General features: G+C 33.6%; 1 pseudogene; it reads left to right on the top strand.

Moving 5' to 3' along the window:
* Positions 1 to 13,365, top strand: part of LOC143398186 (FGFR1 oncogene partner 2 pseudogene) — a 66,478-nt pseudogene extending 53,113 nt beyond the window's left edge.
* Positions 13,366 to 13,906: the final 541 nt, after the last annotated feature.

Genomic DNA, 13,906 nt, shown 5'->3' with positions numbered 1-13,906 from the left:
GTGTTAAATTTAGTCTTTTTATCAACTGGAAATGTAGGTGGACAAGTAAATGTTTATACCATAATATCACTACAACAGTTTCATAATGACATTCAAGAGATGTCATTTAGAATTTCCTGGTAGGAATTTTCAGTAAACTGTTAGACTGAGGTACTAAGAAACCAAATGGTTGGGTTGACAGTTTTTAATCTCTGTTGTTTATCTTCTGGTAATGGTTTTAGAAATAAAGAATATTGCCCATTTTTCTGTTGAGAAAATGCTGTGGCAGGCTGATAATTTCACATGGCAAATTTTTATAAGGATCATCATTTAACAAACTTAACTGCTATAAAAGTGAGGCATCTCGCCATGATACATCTTTGTAAATCATTTAAACCATTTTCAAAATTCACATAACTGGCTTTCATTTGAAATATACAATCTGCTATCCCCAAAATTTCATTATTTCATTCAGATATAATGTTGTAGTACAACTTGGTAGTTGAAGATGGGCAAACCTACTTAGTCCTTAAAAAGTATTGAGCAAAATAGGAAAATGGAGGCTGGGGCCATAGCTCAGTGGCAGAGTGCTTGCCTCACATGTGTGAGGTACTGAGTTCGATCCTCAGTACCACATAAAAGTAAACAAATAAAATAAAGGCATGCTGTCCATCTACACTACAAAGAAACACACAAATAAATAAATAAATATTTAAAAATAAATATTTAAAAAATAAGAAAACTAATCCACTGTTTTGACTCTATAGGCATATTCAAAGAGGTGGAGGCAAGAGGATATTTCTAAAGAGAAAAATGAAAGGATTACATCAGATATTTTGAAACCATATTATGAGGCTAAAATGACTAATAATGATAGGGAGATCAGTCCAAGGTTGCACAAGCAGTTGCTGGGCACATAACCGTGTAGATGGGTTGCTCAGCAGAAATCCTTGTAGAATATCCTTGTGCTTTTTGTGTAAGGTTGCAGTGGCCCCTGTGTTATCTTGTGGTTTTGACTAAGTCTTTTATGATTATTACTACCAGACAGCGTACATAAAAATCCCTTTCTTCATAACTTCCTGGCTTTACTTATTTTATTTTTGGTTACGTTGGACACAAGCAATTCCATTTTGATTCTGAAAATCTTCACATTTGATTCACATACATTATCCATAAAAAACACTCTGAGGTAAGTCCTATATATGGTGAAGAAAATAAGACTGGAGAAAATAAAGGAAGTAGCCAAATTCACACAGCTGGTTAGTGATAGAGTTGGGGTTTGAATGCAAGCAATCTGGTTCCCCAGTATGTGCTTGTGTTAGTTAATTAGGTTTTCCCTGCCATAACCAACATACCTGACAAGAATAACTTAGAGGAGGAAAATTTTATTTGGGTTCATGGTTTCAGAGTCTTTGATTGCCCCATTCCATTGCTCTGGACCTGAGGTGAAGCAGAAAATCATAGCATAAGAGTGAGGCTGAGGAAAGCTTCTCTGCTCAAGATGCCTGGTAAACAGGGAGGGAGAGGAGCCCTGGAGACATCCCCAAGGGCATGCCATCAGAGACCCCCCTCTAGTCACATATCACCTGCCTACAGTTACCATCCAATACAATAGTCCTTTTAAATTATTGATCCATCAAATGGATCAAACTACTGATTATATTGCAGTTCCCATAATGTAATCATTTTATCTCTGAACATAACACAAGAGCTTTTGGAGACACCTCATATCCAAACAATAATAGTGCTTTTAACAAGTACATTCTCTACATAACAAACTCTGATAAAATTATTATTCCCATTAGTTTGCATACTGGAGTCATCAATATTTCTGTTATTTTCCTTACCTGAAATATGCATCTCACCCCTTTTTATCACTAGTCAATATCTAGTCATTTTTTAGACATCAGGTCAAGTTTTATCCCTTGAACCGCTAAACTGTTTTACCCCTGAGAACACACATCAGTTTGTATTAAGTCATGTGATAATTGATTATTTATTGTAAATATTTCTGTACCATAAGACTGCATGATCCATTAATGTAAAACTTGCCAAGGTAACTGGTACATAGTGAAAATTCCAAAGTATTTTTATTTAGCTAGTGGAGGAATGAACAAATAACAAAATAAATTTAAAAATACAGTAATTTAGTATATTTAAGTTCTCCCAGCTTTGAAAAGTTTCATAACTTCACCAGGAAACCTCTGTGGTTTCCTCAGTTGGAATTGGTCATTTCATCTCATTGGCATTAACTCAATTGCTATTGTACCTAAATTTGCATTGTTTTCAGGGTCTACTCTCTATTACCTTTAGTTTATTCATATCCACCTCTTTCACTACAATATAAATCTCTGGAAATCATGAAATTCGTCTTAGTTGCCTTTCAAGTTTCCATAGTTAATAGTCTAGTTAAACTATTAAACGCCAAAGGTACTGAGTTTTTTACTGGACTGGGTTAGATAAGGTGATGGTAGTCTTCATGCTAATCTATTCTTTTTCAGACCTCGAACTTGGGAGGAACCTCAAGAAAACTGCATGCTTTTGTGACAACTAATTCAAAACAATGAAGTTCTACATGTACCTTTCCTGCACATGCTGTTCCACCATGTCAAACGTCCCAAAACAGGGAAAATATCTGAGGAGAAAAAAAAATGTTCAAATATGCAGACTGTCTTACATCTTTAAAATAAAAACCACATGCTTTTTATGTTCTAACAGACTCTGGACTCCATCAGCAACTTTGAATACTGTGAACTTACAGTACCCCCAGTTTTGGAATTTCAAATGCATTGTTTATTCCTACACATGTCTTGACCCCTACTAGGAATTCTGACTGCTTTTGCAGGAGTGATAATGGAGTTTCATAATTAGTCCACACTTTCTCACCTCATCACTTGTGGGCCAAAGAATCTGGAAGGTAACCATTCATATGGGCCTATGATAACCTATGGTTATGCAACAATAAATGCCATCTATTGCCAGCTTGGAGGTAAAGACCAAACCCCTCAACTGGGTCTTATTAGCACCATGTCCTTACCAACTAGGCCAACCCACCCATACTTAATTCATTCTGCTATTCACAAGAAATAATATATTAGAAAATGAATGCATCAAAAATCCCAAAGAAGGATGAAATTTTCTGGCAAACTCTACTTTAAAACTAGAATTTGAAACTATGGTATTAAGATAGCAAATGCTATACCATGTGCTTTTGGAAGTAATACTTTCAAAAGATGACTCCTCTGTGGTATTACTGTCTAATCATGCAATATCAAAAACAGAAGAAACCTGGCCAATGAATGCCTGCTGTTCCAGGAGCAAGGGACCAGAGAGTTATCAATCCACCTTTGTCTTCACGATGATGATGGTCACTTCACAGCCTCTGGCACTAATGGATTGTTCCTTAAATATCCCATTCATTGGGAACTGTGTTTATTTATTTTTATCTCCATCCTGAGATCTAACAGATGGGCGTCTATTGAAGAAGGATATGGAATATCTAATCTACCTTCTCACTATAAAGTAACTGCTTTTCTCCCAAGGTCCCCATGAACCAAAGCTTTGCAAGAGGCCCTCCTTAATTAAAGACCATATCTTTGCTTATTCTTTATGATGGGTGGAAGGTGTGATTTTCAAATTTCAAGAATAGAACATTCCCATCTAGTTCTATTCCACAAATAAATATATGTCTAGCTTCCTGACATCTCAAAAAAATAATATTTAAAGACTCTTGTTGTAATTCTAATGGGTGTTATATGAGAGTCAGAAGATGATAAAGTAGCATAGGCGTTTTAGAAAGGAGAGAGGAATCAGATACCAGCCTGTCTGATCACATCATTTTACAATGAAATGTGTCTTAGTTGCCTTTCAAGTTTCCATAGTGTTTAGTTAAACTATTAAAGAGAATCAAGACCTAGAATATAAGCCCAACTTTCCACAGCTAGCTGTGGAACATGGACTAAAATCCATACGTGAGAGATTACCAGGCCCATTCCTTTCCATAATTCTATCTCTAATGCTATTCAATGGCCTCTGGAGGCATGCAGTGGATTTCATCAAATGGTAGAACCAAGTGCATCATTTTTGTTCATAGGAATAAGGTCTCATGAAAAGAGAAGCTAAACTAAAAGTCCAAGTAATTTATGTAAAGCACAAAGGTAATTTGTACCATAGCTAGGACTAGAATCCCCTCTATCAGGTCTTTCTACCTTTACAATGTTCTGACTTAAAGAGACACTCCTGGTATATCTAGAGGTAGATATTTGTGTCATAATCTAAAAATTTGGTCAAATTTTAAAGGACAATCTCTCAGATAAGCAGCAATCTTTATACCATAAGAGTTTTTTTAAAAAAAAGATTTATTTCTGCTTGTCATGACAAATGATGATATACCAAGTCCTTTTATTTCAAATACTTAGAATCTATGGTCTGACTCCTATATAAATATCCTTCCAATGTGCTGAACCACTAGTGTATTACTCCCTGCCTCAGTTCATCTATAGATGGCAACGAAAGTGCTCATCATTGCTTTGCACCCTAAATTGTGAGTCCTTCTGAACAATCTAATAAAGTTGAAGAATGAAAGAAATTGCATAATGTTTTTATAATAAGTGAGAAATAACAGTATCTGGAGAGCCATCTCGTTCCAACCAAACATCAGAACTCTCTTTTTCAACATAAATAATATTCTAAAACCCAAATTATATTCAGTTGCTTCATTTTCTGGTCCTCTGAGAACTGATGAAGATAACTGACTATATTATGGTGTGATTTATCTATATTTGGTGCCATAAACAGATTTTCTCCAGGAAAAAAAGAATAATTGTGCATAATGGCAATATCTCTCATGTTACAAATGCTTGATTTATGATAAATATTCTATGAGCAATTGCAGAGAATATTGGCTGGAAAGCAAAGAAAGTAAAAAATTAAAAGAGTTCTTTATATTTCCTACTTTGGCAGGAAGTGAAAAATATTTCAAGCTTTAAAAAAGTACTTCAAAGTTGTGGAGTGGAGGTAAATATTTAAAATTGTCTTATTTCTGGAACCAAAGTTTATAATAATGTAAATGGAATACCATGTAAGAATACTCCGTGGCTAAAGATAACTATTTATTTTATTTTTAAACTTATAAATTGTCATGTGAATGCTAATGACCCTAAAAAACATTTTCCTCAATTGTTTTGTTATAGTTACTCCAAAATCATGCACATCATTTTCATCTGTCCACTAGCAAAATGTCAAGTTTCGAAAGAACTAGAGGAATTGAGATTCTGGAGTTCCTTATATAATTTTTGAAAAACAACCCCTTATCAGATAACATGGTTTGCAATCACGTTCCCCATCCCATAGGCTGCTTTTCATTCTGTTGTTTCCTCTGTTGTGCAAATATTTTTTGGTTTGAAATAATTCTACTTTTCTATTTTTGCTTTCGTTGCCTGTGTTTAATGCCATAGCCAAGAAAGCATTGTCAAGGCCAGTGTCAAGAAGCATTTCCCTTACTTTTTCTTCCAAAAGTCTGACAGATTTGATTTTTACATTTAAGTTTTTATTCTACTTTCAGTTGATTTTTGTGTGTGGTAAAGGACTTGAACAGATATTTCCCCAAAAAATTTGCACAAGTGGCTAAAAGTTATATAGAAACTCTTCAAGATCTTTAATTATTAGGGAAATGCAAAACAAAACTACAGTGAGATTTAATCATCTCATGACTGTTAGGATGATTATTATTTTAAAAGTTTTAAAGGTAAGTGTTGGTGAGGATCTGGAAAAACTGGTGCCTTTGTACCCTGTTGACAGAAATGTAAAATGCTGTAACCGTTATGGAAAACAGTATGGAGGTTCCTCAATATTTTAAAAATAAAACTACCACATGATCCAGCAATCCCACTTCTGAGTATATATCCAAAAATCATTGAAATCAGTATCTCATAAAGATATCTGCACCCCAGCATTCATTGCAGCACTATTCATAATAGATAAGGTACGGAAACAACCCAAATGTCTGTGGATAGATGAATGAATAAAGAATATATTGTACATATATACAATGAAATATTACTTGTCGTTAGGAAAGAAGGAAATCCTGCCATTTGTAACAACATGGATGAAGCTGGAAGACATTAAACCAACTGAAATAAGCCAGTTGCAGAAGGACAAAGACTGGATGGTTCCGTTTACATGAGGTATCAAACTCATAGAGGCAGAGAATATGATAATGGTTGCCAGGGACTGATAGTGGGTGGGAAAAATGAGAAGCTACTCAATGGGTATAAAGTTGCAGTTAAACTAGATGAATAAGTTCTACAGATCCACCAAACAACATATTGCTTATAGTGAACAAGATAGTATTGTGCACTGCAAAACTGGTTAAGAGGGTAAATCTCATGTGGGGTTATCACACACGTGCAAAAAAACAGGGAGACACAAGGAAACTTTTGGAAGTGTTGGATATGTGTATTATCTCAATTTTTCTGATGGTATCATGAGTTCTGCATGTGTTCAAACTCATCAATTTTCACACATTAAGTATGTGAAGGTTGGGCTGGGGATGTGGCTCAAGTGGTAGTGCGCTTGCCTGGTATGCTCGGGGCACTGGGTTTGATCCTCAGCACCACATAAAAAATAAAATAAAATAATAAAGATGTTGTGTCCACCGAAAACTAAAAAATAAATATTAAAAATTCTCTCTCTCTTTAAAAAAAAAGTATGTGAAGGTCTGTGTATTTCAAGATACATCAATAAAGCAGTTCATAAAATAAAAATACTAATATAATCAATTTTCTTGAGGAAATATTAACTTTAGGTTTAAAGATTTCGGTGTTATTAGATCCCAACTATATTGGATTTATTTCTGATACCACTTTCAGAAGGGGGAAAAATTAGCAAATGTATCTGCTTCTAAATTTTAAAAACATTGATGGTGTTTGACTAATTTTCTTTTACATTACATTACTTTAGTTATGATAGTTGGAATATAGGATTACCATCTATAAGTTCTGGTTCTATAAACATAATTTAAAATCGCATTTTTAAATTCCCACACTTACTAACTGTTATTTCCTATTAGGGAAATATCCTTAGTAAACTAGCTCTGTCAAGTAAATGAATAGTATTCTGTAATTGCCAAAAAATATAAACAACAACCATGCCTGTTTCATAAATTGGATTTGTAGCATGCTCAAGGGAGTAAGGTTTTGTTTTTTGATTTTGTTTTTTGGCAGAGATGATTCCAGATTAAAATAATACAGCTCCTGACATTCTAGGATCATAAAGAGTAATGACCTCATGGGACTAGTGTGAGAATTACATGAGGTATACATGTAAGGTCCACAGAAAATATCTGGCACATAAAGTATTGAGTGACAAAAAATAATTTTCATTATTTTAATTTAAATTTTAATATTTAACAGCAAATATATTCAGCTTAATGGATAGGAGGAAGGCAAAACATGGTATGACATTTTGCTGAAGAGTTAGTATTTTCTGTTGCTTTTATGCTTTTGGATACTTTTTTTAAATTAAAGTTCTGTCTCACTGGACTTGACATTAATTCATACATATAACTAAACATGATATCAGTACTGAGCAGTCTGCAAAAAAAGAAGAAAGGACATCTTGGAAAACTTAAAATAACAGATTTTCAGAATTTTTGTTTATCAGTAACATTAACTCTGCCTTTTAATGATTTCTTTTAGTTTTTTGAGCACATGTCCAAACAGATATTATCTAATTTTGCCCCATAAAGAACTGTGTAGGGTCAGTCAGTCTGGCCATATTACCTCCACTTAGATGTACAAAGGAAAACTCAAGACAGGCATCTTGGAAATTCTATCATATACCAAAGGAATAGCTCAAAACTCAGATTTTCTCATTTCTCTTTTCCTCATTAAAACTGTGCTGCCTTTTATGTAGCATTTACATAAATAACTATCTCGCAAACAAAAATTAATTGAACTTCTGAGCCTTTACCAATAAAAAATACATTGGTTTCAGCAGGTTTTATCATTGGGGAAAAAAAATTCCAAGAGGCAGATTACATTGTTACCAAGTATGACATTCCTAACTCTCTTTGTAGGGGGGGAAAGAAAACAAAAAACAGCAAAGAACTTTGCAAAAAAAATTTAAAGATTGAAATTTAGTAATTTAGGAAATCCTTTATAAGGATTACATTCTTCGTTCCTCTTTCTCTTTCTTCTATGTTCCTGAGATCCCCATCCTTTTGACATCTCCCCTTTTATGTGTGATACTCATGAAGCAAGAAAACTAAAATGAAAAAGGATTCAAACGATGAGGAGCAAATAGAATATATTTGTAAATTTATGTGTGCCCATTTTCTTTACCAGTCAAGCACAGGAGGCTTTCTATATTGTACAGTGTTAACAGAAATTGATGAAAGTGAATGTTTCAATTATGTCATTAATAGAACATAAATAAATCATCTGAATTATTTTTAATATAACCTCTGAAATTTGCTTGTGTACCCTTTATATTTCTCTGCACATATACATAATAAGCTGTCTTTACTTTAAAATGTTAAATTCCTTCTTTGATTTTGTTATTCTCTCTAAGGCTTACTTTAGCTTTACTTAGCTACATACATTGTCTTTCTGTTTTAAATTATTCCTCCCAAATATAATTCTATTTATAACAATAAATAGAATTACTTCTATTTCAAAAGTTTTGCTGGGGCCAAATCAATAAAAAATATTTATTTGTGAATAAAGCGTGCCCATATTTAATGTCTGTCTATGATCTGTGGTGAAAAGCAATCATACTACTCAGAAGGAACTGTTAGGTATTATCACTCTGACATAATAGTCGTCCAACTGAAAAATTGCTTCCCTTGTGTTTCCTCAACCTATTAATTCTCTTCATTATAAGAACACATCCTGCTTATAAAACATCCAACATCTGAACAAATTTTTTTTCTTTCAAGTCTGGACAAAGACAAAAGTAAACAAATCACTTTGAGTTTCATAAAAGAAAAAGAGAGCCATGTCAGTAGATTCAGAGGTTAGTGAAAGTAATTAGCTACAAATTTTAACTCTGTAATGGGGCATGAAGATGAGACCTGAAATGGCCTTTCCAAACACCCCATGGACACATTGCTGAGAACTTTTCAAGCTTTGCTGATCACATTGCTATTTAAAATAAATCTCCCTTTAACACTGACTAACAAACACTGGTCTAAAACGAAAAGAAAAGGAAAACATACACGCGCGGCGATTCTTCATAACATCAAATCATCACTTATTTTTAAAACAAAATTTGCTATTATAGTTTCTCCTTAAGCAACGAGAGTAGAGATAATGTTGGAAATCCGTTGCAAAGAAATGAGATTTCCTCTTATTGTGAAGATAAAAACCCTCCCTCTTAGTCACAGTGCATGGGGGGAAAAGTCAGTCATTTGATTGTTTCTTGGTTTTAGGTGTGCCTTCTAAACTGGATGACATTCACAGACACTCAGGATACAAGACAAGGATGTCTCCTAAACAATTCCCAAATATTATAATAATACAGTTCTCAGAATGCACATTTGGTCTTACTTCATTGAAAAACAATTATGCTAATGAAGAAATAGCATTTAAAATGGCTCCTGGTTGATCATAACAAAAAATAAATTAATAAAATTAGTTTCAAAGAACCAAGCTGAATTTCAGTATTTTAAGCTAGAGGATATTGTCATTAAACTGAAACTTTGCTTTTTTTTAAGACTTTTTTTTTAACTTTTGTTCTTTCTTTATTTATATGTGGTACTCAGGATCGAGCCCAGTGCCTCACACATGCCAGGCAAGCGCTCTACCATTGAGCTACAACCCCAGCCCTGGACTTTTTGCTTTTAAAATCAGATAAAAGGTAATTTTGCAGTAGAACAGAATTTGTTTTCATAGAACAAATAAGTGTGCTGGTGGTAGTGAAGAAAATCAATTTTAAAGAATAAATGATACAAGTTTCATTTCCTAAACATAAAACTCCATAGTTTTACTTCTCTGAAGAGTCACAAAATATTCCTTAAATGTCTTTAATCTTAGATACTTGTTCATTTGATGAAAGGTTAAAATGAAATGATGATTAAAGGTTAAAAAGAACAGATGATTCCACTTCAAAATAAAAAACTAGAAAATCAGAGAAAGTTCAAATATCTATTTGTTTTCCTAAAATAGCAATGACTTTATTGCCACCTGACAAAATTGAACAGTGTCAACTTCTCAAAAAATGGTACCCATGGGGCTAGGAATGTAGCTCAGTGGTAGAACATTTGCCTAACAAATGCAAAGGGCTGTGGTTTAACCCCAAAATACAACTCAAAAGAAAAAAAAAGAAAAGATGGGCCTATTTATAAGTGGTAGCATAACTTTTTTAGTGATCAACAATATGTGGTATAATTACACAATGCAATCTTATTCATCTATTTAAAAGAATAATTTGTACTGATAAATGTCATGTTCCAATTGATTTATTTGGTCTGGTAGTCAGTTTCAAATCAAGAAGGGTAATCCCGCCAACTTTGTGCTTCCTTTTTCAAATTGCCTTAGCAATTATAGATGCATTCTGATATGAAGTTTAGAAACAGTTTGTCAATTCATGCATAGAAGGCAGCTGGAATCTTGATATGGATTATACTGAATATGAAATCAATGTGGAAAATGTTACTCTTCTAACAATATCAAATCTTGTGATCAATGAACACAGAATGTCTCCTATTTATTTAGGGCTTTAATTGCTTTCAAGGAGGCTTTGTATGTTTCAGTGTATAAATCTTGCACTTCTTTTGCTACATTTGTTCATATTTTACTTTTTTGGTAGTGTCACAAAGAGAAAAGTTTGCCTCATTTTATTTTTGGACTATTCACTGAAAGAGAACAGAGATACACGTTATTTTTTAGATTGATCTTGTATCCTACAACCTTACTGAAAACTCATATATTTCAGATTTTATGTGAATTCCTCAGGATTGTACAAAATACTGTCATCCGAAATAGAGAAAACTTTACCAATTTTATGTCCAATCTGAATGCATTTTATGTTCTTTTCCTTTCTAAATTTCCTGAATAGGAGCTCCAGCATAATGTTGAATATGTGATCAGAATGGACATCTTTGTCATATCCCTGGTCTTAGGAGGAAAGCATTTTGTCCTTTACCATTAAGTATGATGTTTTCTATAGATTTCTTTTAGATGTCCTTTATCCCTTTATCATTCTTTAGTTTGAGGAAATTCCATTTTATTCCTAGTTTGCAGAGTGTTTTTAGCATGAAAAGTGTTAATTTCTGTCAAATAATTTTATTATTTGTGGTTTTTGTCCTTTAGTCTAAAATAGTGGTGTGTTACATTGATTTGATTCTCATATGATGATACAAGATTGCATTCCTGGGATAAAAGCCACTTGGTCATGATATATAATACTTTTTGTTGTTTTTGGAATCAAATTGATAGTATTTTGAGAAGGGTGATTATCTTAATATTCACAAGGGATGCCAGTCCATACCTTAGTTCTTGAATCAGTTTGGGGAGTTTGTGTATTTCTAAAAGAATTTATCCATGTCATTTGAATTATCTGAACTTTTGGCCTATCTACACTTTAGTTCATAGTAATTCCTTTTTGTTTCTGTAAAATCAGTAATAATGTCCCCTTTCTGATTCTGGATTATAATAATACAGCTATGTAACAACTATATACAGCTATTTACATATATCAATATTTCTTTAAACACTGCTTTCGCTGAGTTCCATAAGTTTTGATATTTTGTGTTTCTAGTTTTTTATCTGAAAGCATTTCTAATTAGCATTATGACTTCTTCTTTGACACTGCTAATTATTTAGGAGTGTATTGTTTAATTTCCATAATTTTTGAATTTACTAAATTTCTTTCTCTGAAAGATTTCTAATTTCATTCCATTGTAGTCCGAATATACTTCATATTTTAATCTCTGAAAATTTTTTGGAAACGTTTATTGTCTACATAATAATACTGACAAAATGCTTTATGTGCAATCAAGAAGAATATTCACTCTGCTTTTGTTAGGTGCCGAGTTCTACCATGTCTTACAGTATATCTCTGAATGTGCGATGGAATTTAATAAAAATTTTAATCAAAAATTTCTTATAAAAAAAAAAAGAAAAAGAAATGATGTGGGTATGCTAAAATTTGAAGGGAAAAAATATCTTTTTCAGTAATCAAAATGAACAACTTTTCTTGCATTTTAATGAGCAAGAATTTTTTTTGAGAGAGAGAGAATTTTTTAATACTTATTTTTTAGTTTCGATGGATGCAACATCTTTATTTTATTTTTTATGTGGCCCAAGAATTTTAATATTTTTAATGAGAATATTCAATGCTGCTAGAGGGGGCAGCCCAACAGTCACACTCCCACTTTCTGGTGGAAGTAGTTTGATATAACTCTTAAAAAAACAAACAAACAACAAAAAAAACTTGTCACTCAACAATTTTAATTCTGCTACAAAAATATACATTGGTTACTTTTAGACCACTATCTCTCATGCAAATTGCCTCCCAGAGCTAGGTCTGAGCCCCCGGGCTCCCCAGCTGCCCCGGCTCTCTCTGTCAGGTTCTTTGTCTTCTAGCTGAAGAGGCAGAACAAGGGCTCTTGCCTTGGCTGCTTAAGTCAGGGTTGGCAGAAGCTTTGTAACCTAGTTAGTCGCCACAGCTGATGACTGGAGAGACTGAGAGCTGAGTATTCTAGAACTGAGTTACACCAACGAGGCTGACACTAGAGCCCTTGTTCTCAACAAGAAGCAAGGACACAGTGACAGTAAGAAATACAAGAACTTAAGTCCCAAGACATCAGCTACAGTCCACATTGGTTATGGGAATTCAGCAAGAAAACAGACAAATCCGAGAATTGCAACAAGAGAACAAAGAATTGCATACATCCTCTGAAGAACATGAGTCTGCCTTGGAACTTATAACGAGCAACTAAGAAAAAAATGTTTAGATTGCTCATGGTTAGCCAAAAAAGATGATCCAGCTATGATAATGAAGTTAAAGGAGCAACACTCCAAGACTGACGTGGTACATCATAATAAAGCCAAAGGATTCTTCCTTGATGCATCTCGACACATCCTTGAAGCATCTCAACATGGACTGGCAGAGACACTTGGAAGCAAATCAGAATGTGTTAGAAGCACATGCTGATTGGATCACTGAAAAAGCAACAGGAATGAGGAGAGCCATTGAAATGGATGAGCAACAGGGCTGCAAAGAACAGGAAAGAATATTCCAACTTGAACAAGAAAACAAAGGATTGAGAGAGATCCTCGGAATAATTCGAAAATCACTTATGACTCATAGGATGGTGCTTCAGAAAGTATGTCTTTGTCAGCATTGGTGACCAATAGTGAACTGAGTCTAAGGAAGAGCTAAAGGGCTTCCAACTCTGGGAACTTCATGATAGGCTTCAAATGGTCACCAAAACTAGTCAATTAGAGAAGACTCAATTCAGCCAATCTTGTTTTTCCCCTCTATAATATGTACAACTCTTAAAGCAATAACAACAACAGCAAAAAATGTATAGGTAATGGTCATAAACTCTATTCCAAAATACCATTGTTAATTGGTGAACAGAGGAAGGGTTTTCACAGTGACTGCTTAATAGATCAAGAGCATTCAGCCAGGCTGTTGGCTTTCTAGATGTACTTAAACTTGAATATTACCTGAAAATGTTTGGGAATTCATAGAATTATACCAATTTAAAAATTTAAGATTTTAACATGGTTTTATGAATGGAAGATCCTCATTCTAAATTTTATCCTTGTTGTTTGGTGTCACAGTTAGCAAATAGCTTATGGACCATGAGTCTTCAGCTTTATTGATTGTCTCTTTCCCATTAATTTATATTTTTTGTCAAAGAAAATTCAAGTTTAAATGCTGTAGATGTTTTGCATGCATCACTAATAAAAGAGGC

Source organism: Callospermophilus lateralis, chromosome 4, assembly GCF_048772815.1.
Source record: "Callospermophilus lateralis isolate mCalLat2 chromosome 4, mCalLat2.hap1, whole genome shotgun sequence".
Classification (NCBI taxonomy): Eukaryota; Metazoa; Chordata; class Mammalia; order Rodentia; family Sciuridae; genus Callospermophilus; species Callospermophilus lateralis.
The sequence above is the reverse complement of the archived record's forward strand: the minus strand, read 5'-3'. Positions and strand labels throughout refer to the sequence as shown.